The sequence below is a fragment of the Falco cherrug genome, chromosome 9 (genome assembly GCF_023634085.1).
Source record: "Falco cherrug isolate bFalChe1 chromosome 9, bFalChe1.pri, whole genome shotgun sequence".
NCBI classification, from domain to species: domain Eukaryota; kingdom Metazoa; phylum Chordata; class Aves; order Falconiformes; family Falconidae; genus Falco; species Falco cherrug.
This window is the reverse complement of record NC_073705.1, coordinates 4,074,479-4,087,599: the sequence shown is the minus strand read 5'-3', so window position 1 is coordinate 4,087,599 and position 13,121 is coordinate 4,074,479.

The following is a 13,121-nucleotide window of genomic DNA, read 5'->3' as shown; positions in this document are numbered from 1 at the left end:
ATGCGCCAGCCACACCCCCTCTTTCCCACATCACAGTTCATCTCTGTCAGTGACGAGTCTCATGCTGGTGCTAAGGCATTGTCACTGCTGTCCTGATACCCTGGGATCTGGCTTTTAAAGCTCACCTGATGGTGCCACCCCACGCCCTGTAACGAGACAGGAATGCACGTTTGGAGCTTCTGTCTCACTAAAGCCTGTGCACGCTTGAAAGTCCAAAGGAAAACCGCTGCCCAAAGGCCTCAGTTCTGCAGAGCTCTAAAAGCTTGTGCTCAGCTTTAAAGACATGAGGCCATTCCAGGCTTTTCACTTGGCCAAAAGCCTGTTCACGCCACCAAGTGCAGAGGTGCTGCACGACATCAGGTTTTGCTGGCTAGGGCACGCACGCAGGGGAACATCAGGCTGGGCCACCACACCTATCACAGCTTTCCACAGGGACATCTGTAGCTTAAAAGAAGTTGTAAAAACTCAATACATAATACTGTGGGCAGTTCGTTTTTACACCTCTGATGAGCTCTACAGCCTGCACTAGAGATAATGATGATCCCAGCTGCAAGGCTCCACCCTGCATGCTAAGTAAATTCCCGTAATTTTCTATCCTTCCTGTTGTTATTCTGATCCAATTGAAGTCACTGCAGTTAAGTGAAAACTCATGATTGGCTAATTGGATTTGGGAAGGCAGAACACCCATCAGGGGCCAGGTTTAATTTAGGTTTCCTTAAAATTCCTAAAGCCACTGGCAGGCTAGAAGAGGCAAGCTCCATCCTCGGTTAGCTCCAGCTCAGAGAAAAGGGATTAGTTAGTGGCTGAGTAAGCTCCCTGCTGCGTCGTGTCCATGGAGCTTTCCAATTCCAGTGCCTGCATCAGTCTTTCTTCTTTTGGAATCTGCCACCTGCAATGGTCCTTTACAGGTCTCCCACATGCCCCTCCTAAGTCTCTTGTCCCCAGCCTGGTCCTGCACCATTCACTGTCCCTCCTGCCTTCTCTAAGTACCAGTGCAGTCCGCTCCCCAAAAGCATGCTCTCACTTGGTTTTGAGGGTACTTATGTGCAAGTCATGTCTGTGACTGGACCTGCACTCCTGGATGTGGGACATGGCTCAAACCCCTCTGAAGTGGAGGTTTTACCACCGTGGCTGAAGAGGTTCAGCACATGGAGAGCTTAACACTTCTCCAAACACTGAGTGGCCAGCATGCAGTGCCCTAGACACAGACCCCTGGGGCTCCAACCATGCAGTCAGGTGAATGCAATAGAACATTGGTTTCCATGAGTATTTGGAAGTCACCAGAAGCCTAGCTGTGACATTTCCAACATAAGCCATTCAAAAATGGTGTGCCATATCTGCTAAAACCAGAAGGTTCACCAAAAGGCATTAAAATACTTTATCACAGATCCCGAGTTCCTTCTGAATTTTAAACTTCTAATAAGTTCTCAGGCTATTTATTCTGATTGAATGCCCACTTGGAGATAGAAACATTGAAAAGATAACAAACTGAAAGGACAGTTGACATTGTCATATGCTCACCTGATTCTAAGAGCCGGGAGTTTCAGAAACGTAGTAGTTTTTGTGAAACAGTCAATAAAAATGGAAGAGTTACTAACACCACCACCCAACACACAATAAGCCACTTGCATAAGACAAGTAACAATCAAGAAATGTATCCTAACAAACATTAAGAAAAGCAAAGGATAGTTGAGATGGAATCTAAATCCCCAGTTGCAGGACACTTTCCAAATACCTTCATGGTTTTTGGTTTGGCACCTTTTTTTTCTTTTTTTTTTTTTTTTTAGGATCATGTCTGAGTATTTAGAAAATCTCAGGTATTTCCAGTCTTGCATCCCAAAACACAAGACTTTCAAGATCACTGGGCATGTTAAGAAGCTTGGCTGTTAATATCTGTAAATATCTGCAGCATCAAATAATGGGAAAAATAGTCACTTGAACCATTATCTGACACACTTCTGCTCCTATTGAAATAAGACAGATAAAAAGAATCAGCCAAAGAAACAGGGCCCCTCTCTCCTACCTGTTGCTTTTTCTTTTTTTTTAAGAAATCTTTATTTTTATTTTGGTTGACAACTGCAACCAAATAAGTTGCTCCCTGTCTCACTATTTCTAACCCCTTAAGGATTTTTCAAGGCTTATTTCGACTGAGTTCTTTTTCACAAGCCTGGCCCTTTCCCCAAAGGATGTTGCTACTGAAAATATCTTTAACACCATTGCTGCTTTTACACAAATGGCCGACACATGCTTCCTTCCCTATGGTCTTGTCAGTACTGGACCACAAGCCAGAACTTGCCAGAACCCAAGTTCTCAGCTCCTCCTGATCTTGGCATTGACTGCCTTTCAGAATCTGGCCCCTGAGGCTTCGCAGTTGGCTCCTGAAAAGAAAAAGGGCCCCTCCTTAAAATCACAGTCCGTGCAAGTTTGTGTCTTCCATGAAAATTAACATGCTGGACAGCAGATGGGACAAACACATGCTAGAGGCCAGATCCTTATGTCAGTTACACCAGCGTCATCTGCAAACTTGAGGGAACAAGGGCAAACGATGGAACTAGAGCAATTTACATGAGCAGTAGGTCTTCCCTCCTGCTGGCTAACAGTAATAGTTTGTATTTTCAGGCAGGGGTTGGCGGGGAGAGAAATAAATACCTTTATACAAAACTCCAGCCTACTACAAATCTTTCCTAAGAAAACCCAATTGTGACACTTCATATCTGATTCAGATGCCTTAAAAAAACACAACAACAACAACAACAAAACCAAACAAAAAAAAACCCAACACAAAACCCACCAACAACACACCACCACACCACCTTGCCAAGCAACAGGCTCCACCACTGCCACACTGCCCCCAGAGATACAGAGGTGACTTAATTTTCCCCCTCTCTGCTCCCAGTGCCTGATTTATGTCTCCTAAAAATACCTACTTATAGTGAAAATAATCACAGTGCAGTCTCAGGGAAGTTTCCAGCAGCATCCTGCAAAAGAGCAAAGCCCACAGTCTTCAGACAATGCCCAGACAATTGATGCAGGACACTTTGCAAAGGAAGTGCTTCCTCCTTGGAAAGCCTTGACCACTTTGAATGGAAGACCCAGATTCCGAACCAACTTTCTCCCCCCTGCCCAAGTGTCCCCTCGAATCTTGGCCTCATCAATTTGAGGACACTCACTCCCTCTCACCATTTCTCTTTCACAGCTTTTTGTCTGGCCACCCTCAAAGCCAGAAGGACCATGCAACTTTGTGGTTCCACTCAAATCCTCCTTTTCTCCTCCAGTTTTCACACATCCTTCTCTTTACGATACAACGTCTTCAGCTCCTTCCACTCAAATTACACATAAACACTCTCCATTTATTCCTTTGTGCTTTTCAAAGGGAATTGGCACTTAACTTCCTGAGGATGCTGCGAAAATTCTAGCCATACATTAGGAGCAGCAGAGAATGCCTGTCTAGAGAGTCAGACCTGAGATACAGTCCTGGATTTCCTGACAACACTGAATTCAGAACAAGCATCTCCGCTTTTGGATCCTCCAGCAAGTGTAGCACAAAGATTTCTGTGCTCCCAGGTCAAATGCGTCTCCTTCATGGACAGGCTCTCTGGACACATCTGGCATGTTATCAAATTAATTTCCATTGAGCTTGATCCAATGTTCATCAAAGTCAATAGTGACATTTCCTGGGTCATGCTGGAGGTCCAGTAATGCTCCATACCTTCCCATATGTAATCATTTAATTACCTCCCACTAATTACTTCTGCAGGGAGCTTTAAGATGGTCAGTCTGCAACACCACCCCCTGATGCTCCTGGGATCAGTCCTTTGCCCAGAAGGGGACTGGCCTGACCCATGTTGCAGGAAGGGTTTTGCAGGCCCCTCACAGACCCACGAGAGACTCAACAGCAAGCAAGGGGAAAAAATACTTATCGTTACTTCTCCTGATCAGGATTTATTTCCTAAAGGATTCCTTGAAGCAGGGAACGCTGGTCACATCTACGCATACATACATGCTCAAAGATGATCGACCCCAAAGGTCAAAGAGGACTGCTACTCTAAAAAACAATAAAGCTCTCAGCTCAACTTCAAGGAAGAGGCAAAAGCAAATGATCAGAGAGAACAAGATAGCAAGAGAGACAGAGATAAAGAGAAAAAACCAAGGGGAAGATGATTTTCTATCAACAAAACAGCAGGGACAAATTCTAGTTCATCTCATCGGAAACGTCTCCTTCGTGTGCAAACACCGCCTGGAGCCAGCACTAATCTCCCAGATTAAAGCCTTTTAATAGCAATTAGTCCTCTCTGCACTAACCCACTGGACACTCCACTGCATATTTGGGAAAGGGGGGAGGCTGGAGGGAGTGTCACCACATGAGTTTAACTCATAAGTGCCCTGATGTGTCCGAATGCTTGTCTTATGCACACATGTTTGTGCACAGACCAGGACACAGTGGCAGTGAAACCTGTCTGGATTGCAGCACAGAACGGTGCCACGACAGCTAGGTCTGGGTGTTGCACGTGTAAATACTTGGCTGAGTTGGACTGAGCTCAGATCCAGGAGGAGGAATTTCAGAATGGCATCATGGCAAGCCAGAAGCATCAGCCAGCTACAGTCAGGAGCACTGACCTACCACCAGCTCCAAGGGCCATCCCAGCTGGCAACAAGAGACAGCCACAGGCAACAAGATGTCCTTAGAGATACCTTCATGCTACCAGCCTGCTGGAACAGCCTTGGTACTGCTCCTCCCTAGGACACCTTCCGCCACCCCCAGAGAAAAAGGAGGAAAGATTTTTTTTTTTAATTTTATTTGGTTGGTTCATCCCCATATCCCATTCGAGGCCTCGCATGACCTCTCTGCGAGTGTTTACAGGGAACACGAGCTGGTGCCCCATCTGGGTCTGGCAGAGGGAGCAGCTCCCACCTCCTGCACAGGGTGGGAGGGAGCCAGATCACTACACCAAGGAACACAGGTCCTACAGAAAAGGACCTCAGACTGCATACCAACCCCCACCAATAACCTGAGCAGCTTGGCTGAAATGGCTGAGAGTGGGAAGAGGGAAGTAGAGGACACTGGTGCGAAACAGCAGTCTCTGCACTGAGACCGTGAGCTTCCCAAATGACAAGCCAAGCAGAATTTCTTGGAAGGAGCCATATCAGCTGCCCTTCGAGCTATTAGACCACACAAACAGGACAGAGAAAAACCTTCCATGAGGTGACTGTGGGGAGGGAAGGGAAAGCTACCCTGAGCCATTATCCTCCTCCCCCCCACAAGCAGTGGGAGCTGCCAGAACCCCTGCACAACCCTGTGGTGCCCCCCACCCTCTAACACACACAACATCCATAGGGGTAGTGCAATTACTATTCAGGCTGGGGGCTGAAGATAGTCTCCTGGCCCTTCTTCTAATGTAAGGTTATTGTAATTGATATGAAGGTAATTGATAATGTGTTACGGTGAATAATGTCTTCAATTTTCTGCTAAATCCCATTTTTGTAGCCATCTGGGCTCCTCCAACTGCCCCCCTGGGATGCAGAGTAATAGATAGTAATTATTCTCAAGTCATTTACTTTTTCAAAGTGTTTAGTGCTTATCTGTTTTACAATTAAAATGGAAACGACCCTGATTCACTTCCTTTCTTTTTTATTTAAATAGCATTCACACACACACACACACTCTCCTACACGCACTGGAGCCTGGAGGGTGTGTGCCTCTGTGTGTGAGTGCATGTGTGCGTGCATATTGTTGTCATACAGAAACATACAGGACAGAGGTACATAGTTCATCACGCACCTTCACTCCGAGGCGCTGTGAGAGTACAATCACACAACAGTAAGAAATACAAATTGCGTTCTCTCCCCTTGCTTGTCCCCATGGTGACGCTCAGAGAGAATGCTTCAAAACACCCCACAGAAACACCCCTGGGGAGGGATGCATCCAACGCACAACCTAACAATGCTGCACCTCACAACATACCCCAGAAACACACCGCTGAATACACTTACCTGACCTATGTCTGGGGACCACACGTTTCCACAGGATCAGCCACTGAACTAGAAATCAGCTGCGAGTGCATCCAACTGGTAATGTTTTACCCCAATACTGGTAATCTGCATAAAGATAAACCTGCAAGTTTTAATGACATGGACACCATTATACCTAGAAGAGTGCAGTTAGGCATATAAATGCAGAGACCCATATTAATACACAGTAGATGCCAGAATATACACGTAAATAAACTAAGGCAAGCTATTAGATGCACCACCAATGAAAAGCACTCTTTGCACAGCAGCTAAACCAATTTCAGTATATAATCCGAACCTCCCTGGTGGTAGCAGAACCCCTTTGGGTTCTGTGTCAGCTTGCGGTATGCCAGGTGAGACGTAAATGTGCATATCCACAATGTTCACGGGGAGCCACCACGCTAGATTTAAGGACTACTGTAAGGGTTGTAGCCTAAGCCTTGGCAGCTGCAAACTACCTCAGTGGAACTCTAGCAAGGAGGGCTAATAGGAAAATGGTCCAGGAAATTCCCTGGGGCCAGTACTTGGGTGAGAAAACCCAAATCATTTGAAGCTGAGTTCCAACATGTGGAAATAAACCCAGGGGAAGCACTGCTCTTTCTGAGAGGTTCAGGTTCCTTCTCAAACCTGAAGCAGGGACTGTGTCAGACCCAGGCAAGTGTGTGGCCTGTAGGACTTCAGAATGAGACTCCACAACTAATCTTCAGAGTCCATGCTCTGCCATGCTCTCCATCACCACCTCCGTTACCAGCCTGCAGGCTGCACTGACTACAACAAAAATTACCTCACTGGTGTCTCAAAGTTTCTGCCTTTGCCCCAGAGCCCTAGAAAGGTGTGTTCAGGCAGGTACATGCTGGCACTGAAGCAGAAGCTGAAGGAAGTGAAGATGGTGAGGGTCCTAGAACAACCCCCCATATCGTTTCACAGATTCCAAGTTGCAAGCACTCAATCAGACCTCAAAGATCAATCAAGCCTTTTAAAGATGACTGGTCACATCCAGTCATGATTCAGACCAAATGAGTGGCTGAAAGAGCCCAGACTTCCACATCTCAAGACAAACTCAAAAATTTAGGCAACTATTTGGGGAAAACCTTTATGGGTTTGGATTATAAACCAGATCTTCCCAGACCAGACACACACCCGTACCCTTAGAGCTCAGGCCCTCCCTGGAGACAGAAGAGGAGGAACCAGGAGCTGCACCTTCTGCTCCCCAGCTAGAGCAGTTGCCAACAGAGGCTGATACTTGCCCAGAGCAAAGTGGACGGGAGAGAGACGCTGCCTGCCTGGGATTGGTACCTCGCACACTGTTCCATCTCCAAAAGGCAGAATGCAGAGCCATTGCCTATTTCAGCAGATGGAAGAGTCAGCCTTGTGTAATTAAATTCCGGTTTGTTGGGGGTTTTTTGCCCATCTGAACAATCTGGTGACTGCTTCCCCAACCAGCCCACAATTCACGTCACCACCCCAGCAGAAATACGGCCAAGGCTTTCCTCCCTTCCTCCCCTTCCCCTTCGGTAAGCCACAAGAGCACTGTTGTCTTTTGCTGCCCGGCGAGGGTGGCCCAGGGCTTTGAGCAGGAAGACCCTGCTATTCTTTTGTTTGAGTTTGTAACTGTTTGGGGCTGTTCAGGTTTGGGCTCCTCCCCACCCCCTTTCTGCTTCCTTTTTAATTCTTTTTAATTACTTTCCCCGATGCAATCGGCAGAGGACCGCGCAGAGACTGCTTCCCCCTGCTGAGAGGGAAACAAGACTGAGGGAAAAGGGCACCAAGGGAACTGTTCGCATCCTCTATTCATCTCTGCCAGCCCCTGTTCCCTGGTGACTAGCCCCACGCAGCCCGGCTGTGTGGAGCTAGCATGGAACGAAGCAGAACCTGAGCCAAGAAAATCTCAGCCAGCACCACAGGGTCTGGCTGTGTCGGCCATGTCAGGGGAAGCCAGGATGACCTGTCCATGAGGAACATGACCCACATGGTCCTACCACAAGGGCAGCAGTGTGGGCCGAGGAGGGGAAAAACAGGTTGTGGTTTGCATGAGTCCAGCAGAAGTCCCCTGGACAGGGAGCGTGGCTGGAGCCCACAGCTCAGCTATCAGGGAACACACGCAAGTGCTGCAGCTTGGGAAACCTGATGCTGAGAAGCCAATGAGCTGGGCAGAAGCAAGCTTAAGACTCCTACAGCACTAACAAACTCCCTAGTCCAGGCACTCCCAAGCGATGCCATCCTTTGTTCCAGCAGTTCCCCCAGCTCCAGCCTGGGAATGAGCTTGGTAGAAGCCAGATGGCTCGTCCTCCATCTGCTCCCTGGTACTCGGCTGCACATACACCAGGGAGCAGGGCAATAGCTGGGCAGGCCGGAGTGCAAGGTGGAAGCACTTTGCAAGGAAGCAAAGTTTACTCCAGCTGGTTGCATTGGGTGAAGACCAAGCCCCCCTCCCACAGGCTCCGTCGCAGTCAGTTGCAGGGAGCGCCCCACCTTGGCAAACAGCCTCCATGCTGCACTGCGCATGGGACAGCTCTGGAAAAGCAGCTGCTGCCATAGCAGGCTCTCCCGATTGCCGGGCTGCTGCTAACGAGCCACACGCATGCCAGGGTTGCAGAAAGAGGGGCAGAGCTCCGAGCTGCCAGTGGCACGGGCTGGAACACAGGAGCTGGTGGCTGGTGAAAGCACCATGTGCTCACTGCCCTGCCTCTGTGCAGGGGACACCTGTCTCAAAAGATCCCTCCCCAAGGAGGTGCCAGTTTAATCCTTAGTTTTTCCAACACCAAAGAGGAGCTGGAATCTCTGTTGTGCTGTGTAATAGTTGTCTGACAATCAATCGTCTTCCAACCAGGAAATTTCAAAGCATTCTACATCAGATAGATAGATAGCTTTGTTTTCTGCTGGGGGAATACGTAGCATGTGCTATGTGTTTTTGCTGATTCTAGAGGTTCTCCACTAGGAAAAAGGAAAAACTTCAAAGTACAAATTCCTTTGAAGCTCCCACTGTCTTGTCAGCTTCCAGGCAGATGAGAAGGATGGAGAGAAAGGCATAAACGCAGGCTGGGAGAAAGCAATGCAGTGACCCAGGTACCTCCCTCTAGAGACAAATACATCCAGACCATCCTTGGCTGTCACATATTTTGAAACACCTCCAGCCAAGATCCCAGCAGCTGCATGGTAATCTCTACTAGTGCTTCTACATTCCATGAGTTAGCAAGAGCTTTTACTGCACAGTCTCCCTCCATTCTAGGGATCCCTGTTTCTCTCTGCTTGACAGCAGGTGGGCAGAGGAAATGGCTGTTTACCTGCTTCATGGTATCACTCACTCACACACCAGGAAACTTAGCCTTTAACACCCATAGCCTTCTCCTCTACTTCCCCATAAAGCACTTCCTTAGCCTTTCCTCACCAGCCACCGTTTCCAGCTCTATGGCAGCCTTCAGCACTGGACAAGACCCCGCAGCAGTACACCAGAGCAGGAGGGGACCCCTCTTGTGTCTCAGCAGTGACCCTGGCACTGACATATTCCAGACCCAAACATTTCCTTACTGCGAGGGTGCAATATTACTGACTTGCACCCAGCTCAAGATCTGCCCTCCCACCTCGGCAGGGCACCAGTTCCACCGTTCCTTAGCCACATAGAGCCTTTGCATCCACTGAATATAACTTCCCTGATTCTAGTTTATCTCTCCAGTATATCAAGCTATTTTGAGTTACAACCCTGTCCTCCCACAGACTTGCAACCTTCTTCCAGCTTGCTACCTCTCTGGTTGGTTTGCATTGTATTATTAAAACCACTAAAATACAGATCAGAATTAGGCCTAGGCTAATCCCCTGCAGAAACTCCCTTTTCAAAGAATAATTATGTCACAGATTAGGACCATGCTGTGTCCAGACTAGCACAAGCAAGTACCTGACCTGTGCTGGGGCCTGATCCGACCACATCCTGAATGAGTGCAAAGGAGGTCCTGCAAAGGGGGGCAGGGGGGAGAAATCGGCTCTGAAAAGACAGAATAGAGGTTCAGCCAAGAATGACTGATAGTTGAAAACTGGCCTTCAGCTCAAGCTGGGGTAAAAATCTGGGGAAATCCCAGGACTACACTTCCAGATGAAAAACTTGTTGACTGCCATTCCCTTTCTGGCCTAATGGACTGGAAAAGAGGAACAGAGAGAATCTGAAACCCTCAGCAGATTGCTTCCAGGTCTGGCTTTTCTCTTGCAATACACAGTATGTGCGGATGCCAAGCAGCAGCAGGGGAGAATCAGAGTGGTTAGATGATGCGCTTTCCTTCTGCTCTGCCATCCTACAGCAGTTCTTCCTCGTGAAGAAAACCAAGAATGAAAAGATTTGAGGTTGGTAAGAAAAAACAGCAAGTGGATATAGTAAAAGCTGAAACTTCTTGAAAAATACTTGAGTAAAAGTGTTTCTAGCACAAGACACTGCCTTTATCAGAAGCTTTCTTCACAATACCTTAGTTAAGAAAACACATTTTTCACTTTAAAAAGTATTGGAAATTTTGGAGGAATCCTCCATAAAAAATTCAGGAACTGCCAGATGTACAACAAGGAAGTACCCTGACTTCACAGAAGAATTGGGAGGGGGAAAATTCAAGTGTGGAATCTTCTCTGCAACAATACTTAAACCACTGAGTTGAAATAGCAGCACCACAGCAAGGACAGATGGGTATTAACAGCAAGTGACACTCTTCCCTGCTCACTGCAATAGATTTTACCAGTCAGTCATCCCCTTGATGTGTGATGCAATCTCTGGGTCTCCTGCAGGAGTTTCAGGGTTGCAAACTGACAGACTGTTCTAGGTGCAAAGCCAAAACAATTACGTCCAGGTAGATACTACATAAATGTGGAGTTGCACAACTCCATGGGCCTGTCCAGAGGGAACAGAGACAATGGCAGCACAAATGCTCCCTGAACAAAGCAGCAGGGAGATTTGGCAGATACCGGGCCAGTGACATGTTGGCTGGTAGCCATAGGGTCCACAAGCCTAACAGCTCTGGTCTGTACAGCACAACAGTAACCACTCACAGCCACAGAAGACAGGTCTGTTGAGACTTTGAGAAACCAGGCAACACATTCTGCCCTTACAAAGCAGGACCAGCCAAAAGTATCAGCAGGCCCCATTGCTCTTGTAAGAACCAAAAATCAAAAGGCAGGGAAAACACACTTAAAGATATGTACGTGGATCCCTTTATGCATAAATACCCACATATAGCAGGGAGTCCCTACCTACCTGCCTTGACCTACCTATGGTGTACATCTATCTACAGGGGTTTGAAACTAACTTCAAGGAATTCTCCCACTCAGTTCCACAATTCTCTCAAATCATCAAGCCCTCCCTTCTTCCCTTTTTCCAGTAGATGTTTTTCTCAAGTCAAAATGTCAGTGGATTTTTGGAAGACTTATAATACAGAAGAAAAAGGTAAAATTTGCCAATTAAAAAACAAACAAACAAACAAAAACCAACAAAAAAACCCCAAAAAAACACCACAAAACCCAAGAAATATTTCAATGGACCTGATCTAGTATGTGGATTAGTCTGGACCAAGATTCCTCTCCAGATTTGTCTCCTGAATCACTGTGAAATGATAAAAACATCCTTAGAGAGTCTCCATATAAACACCAACTGGAAAGACCACCTTTCTTCCACAGAACTTGCCCAGTACAAAGGAAACCAGGAAAATGCAAACCATAGGAGAACAATATGGAACCACTGAAGCACTGCAGGACTGCAGGCTCTGCGTTCCCTAACCAGACCTTCAAAAGAATCAAAAAGGAACATGCTTGCTGCTGGAGACCATGCCAGGACAAGGTCCTTGCCATCACTGTTGCTCTCAGTGCCCATGAGCAGAAAATAACAGCAAAACTTAACTGATTTCAGCTCTGCACAATGGGACAGCCCCAACCAGAACTGCTGCAGACTGCTACACAGCAAATCCCCAGTTCTAGACCTTCCACACCCATCGTAAGCAAAACCATCACACAGCTTGCTGTCCTTTCCACTGGGAACACTCATCTAGTGAGGAACCCCTACTTTCAGCACGTCACATACCACAGCAACAAGGCAGGAGCAAGGTCAAGCTGGGAAGTCAGCGCATGCACCAGGGTCTGGACTAACAAGATCCACAGCAGGTACAACAGCGGCTGATCCACGGACAGCCACTCCTCCAGCATTACACCATCAGAGACTGAAGGCCCAGCGACAAGCTCAAACTGAGCCCCTGGGCCTATGAGTGGGGCGTGTGGGTGGAGGTCCCACATGAGACTCTCAGGACGAGTAAGGTCCATCAGTGTACTTGGAGCCCTGACAAAGCCTTTGCCAAGCTCTACCAGGAATTCAGGTGAAATCACGCAAGGACCAGGAAACCTGAAAAAGCAGTACGCACATCTGTACGAAACAGCTCTGTTAGGGCACTTGGGTTCAATGTTACGCCTGAGCCCAAATCAGTCCCAGAAACATGTAAGTATTAAATGAACTGGAGTGAAAGAGCAAAGCTGCTGAGGTGTCCCTTGGAACCGAAACTCTGGTGCTCTGGAAGGTGACAGGAAAAGGCCAGCGGAGCTTTGCCTTGCATGCAAGAAGCCAGTCGGGAGGGAACGGGCAGAATGCCGGCCACATTCTGACTGTGGGAAGCCCTGCTGCCCTGCACCGAGGGGGCTGCCGCGCCAGCACAAGAAGGGCGATGCAATCGCCAATCAAAAGCTGCCAATCAAAGCCTGGATGCTGCAAGGGATGGAGGAGGAAGGCCCAACATGCAAGCAAGCTATGAGAGGTCTGGCTCAGTCTAAACCCTGCAGTCGAGGGGCAATACACATCGCTGCGCGTTGAGGACCACAACCCACAAAAAAGTCACAGAGGGGGTGAGGTATTGGCAGATCCAGCAGTCACCCTCCCGTTATGGACACCAGCCGGAGGCTGGCTGAGAAGCATGCTGTGTCTTCCACTGAAGAACCTTCATGATGAAGGAACAGCAAATAGCACGAACATAAACTCAGTCTCTATTGACACGTTAAGACCAACACATTCCCCAGAGCCATGTCCAGCTCTGGAGCAACATTCACGATGGACCAGTCCTGTTCAAGCTGTCTCCCTCTGGAGCCTAATACAGCCCATATTG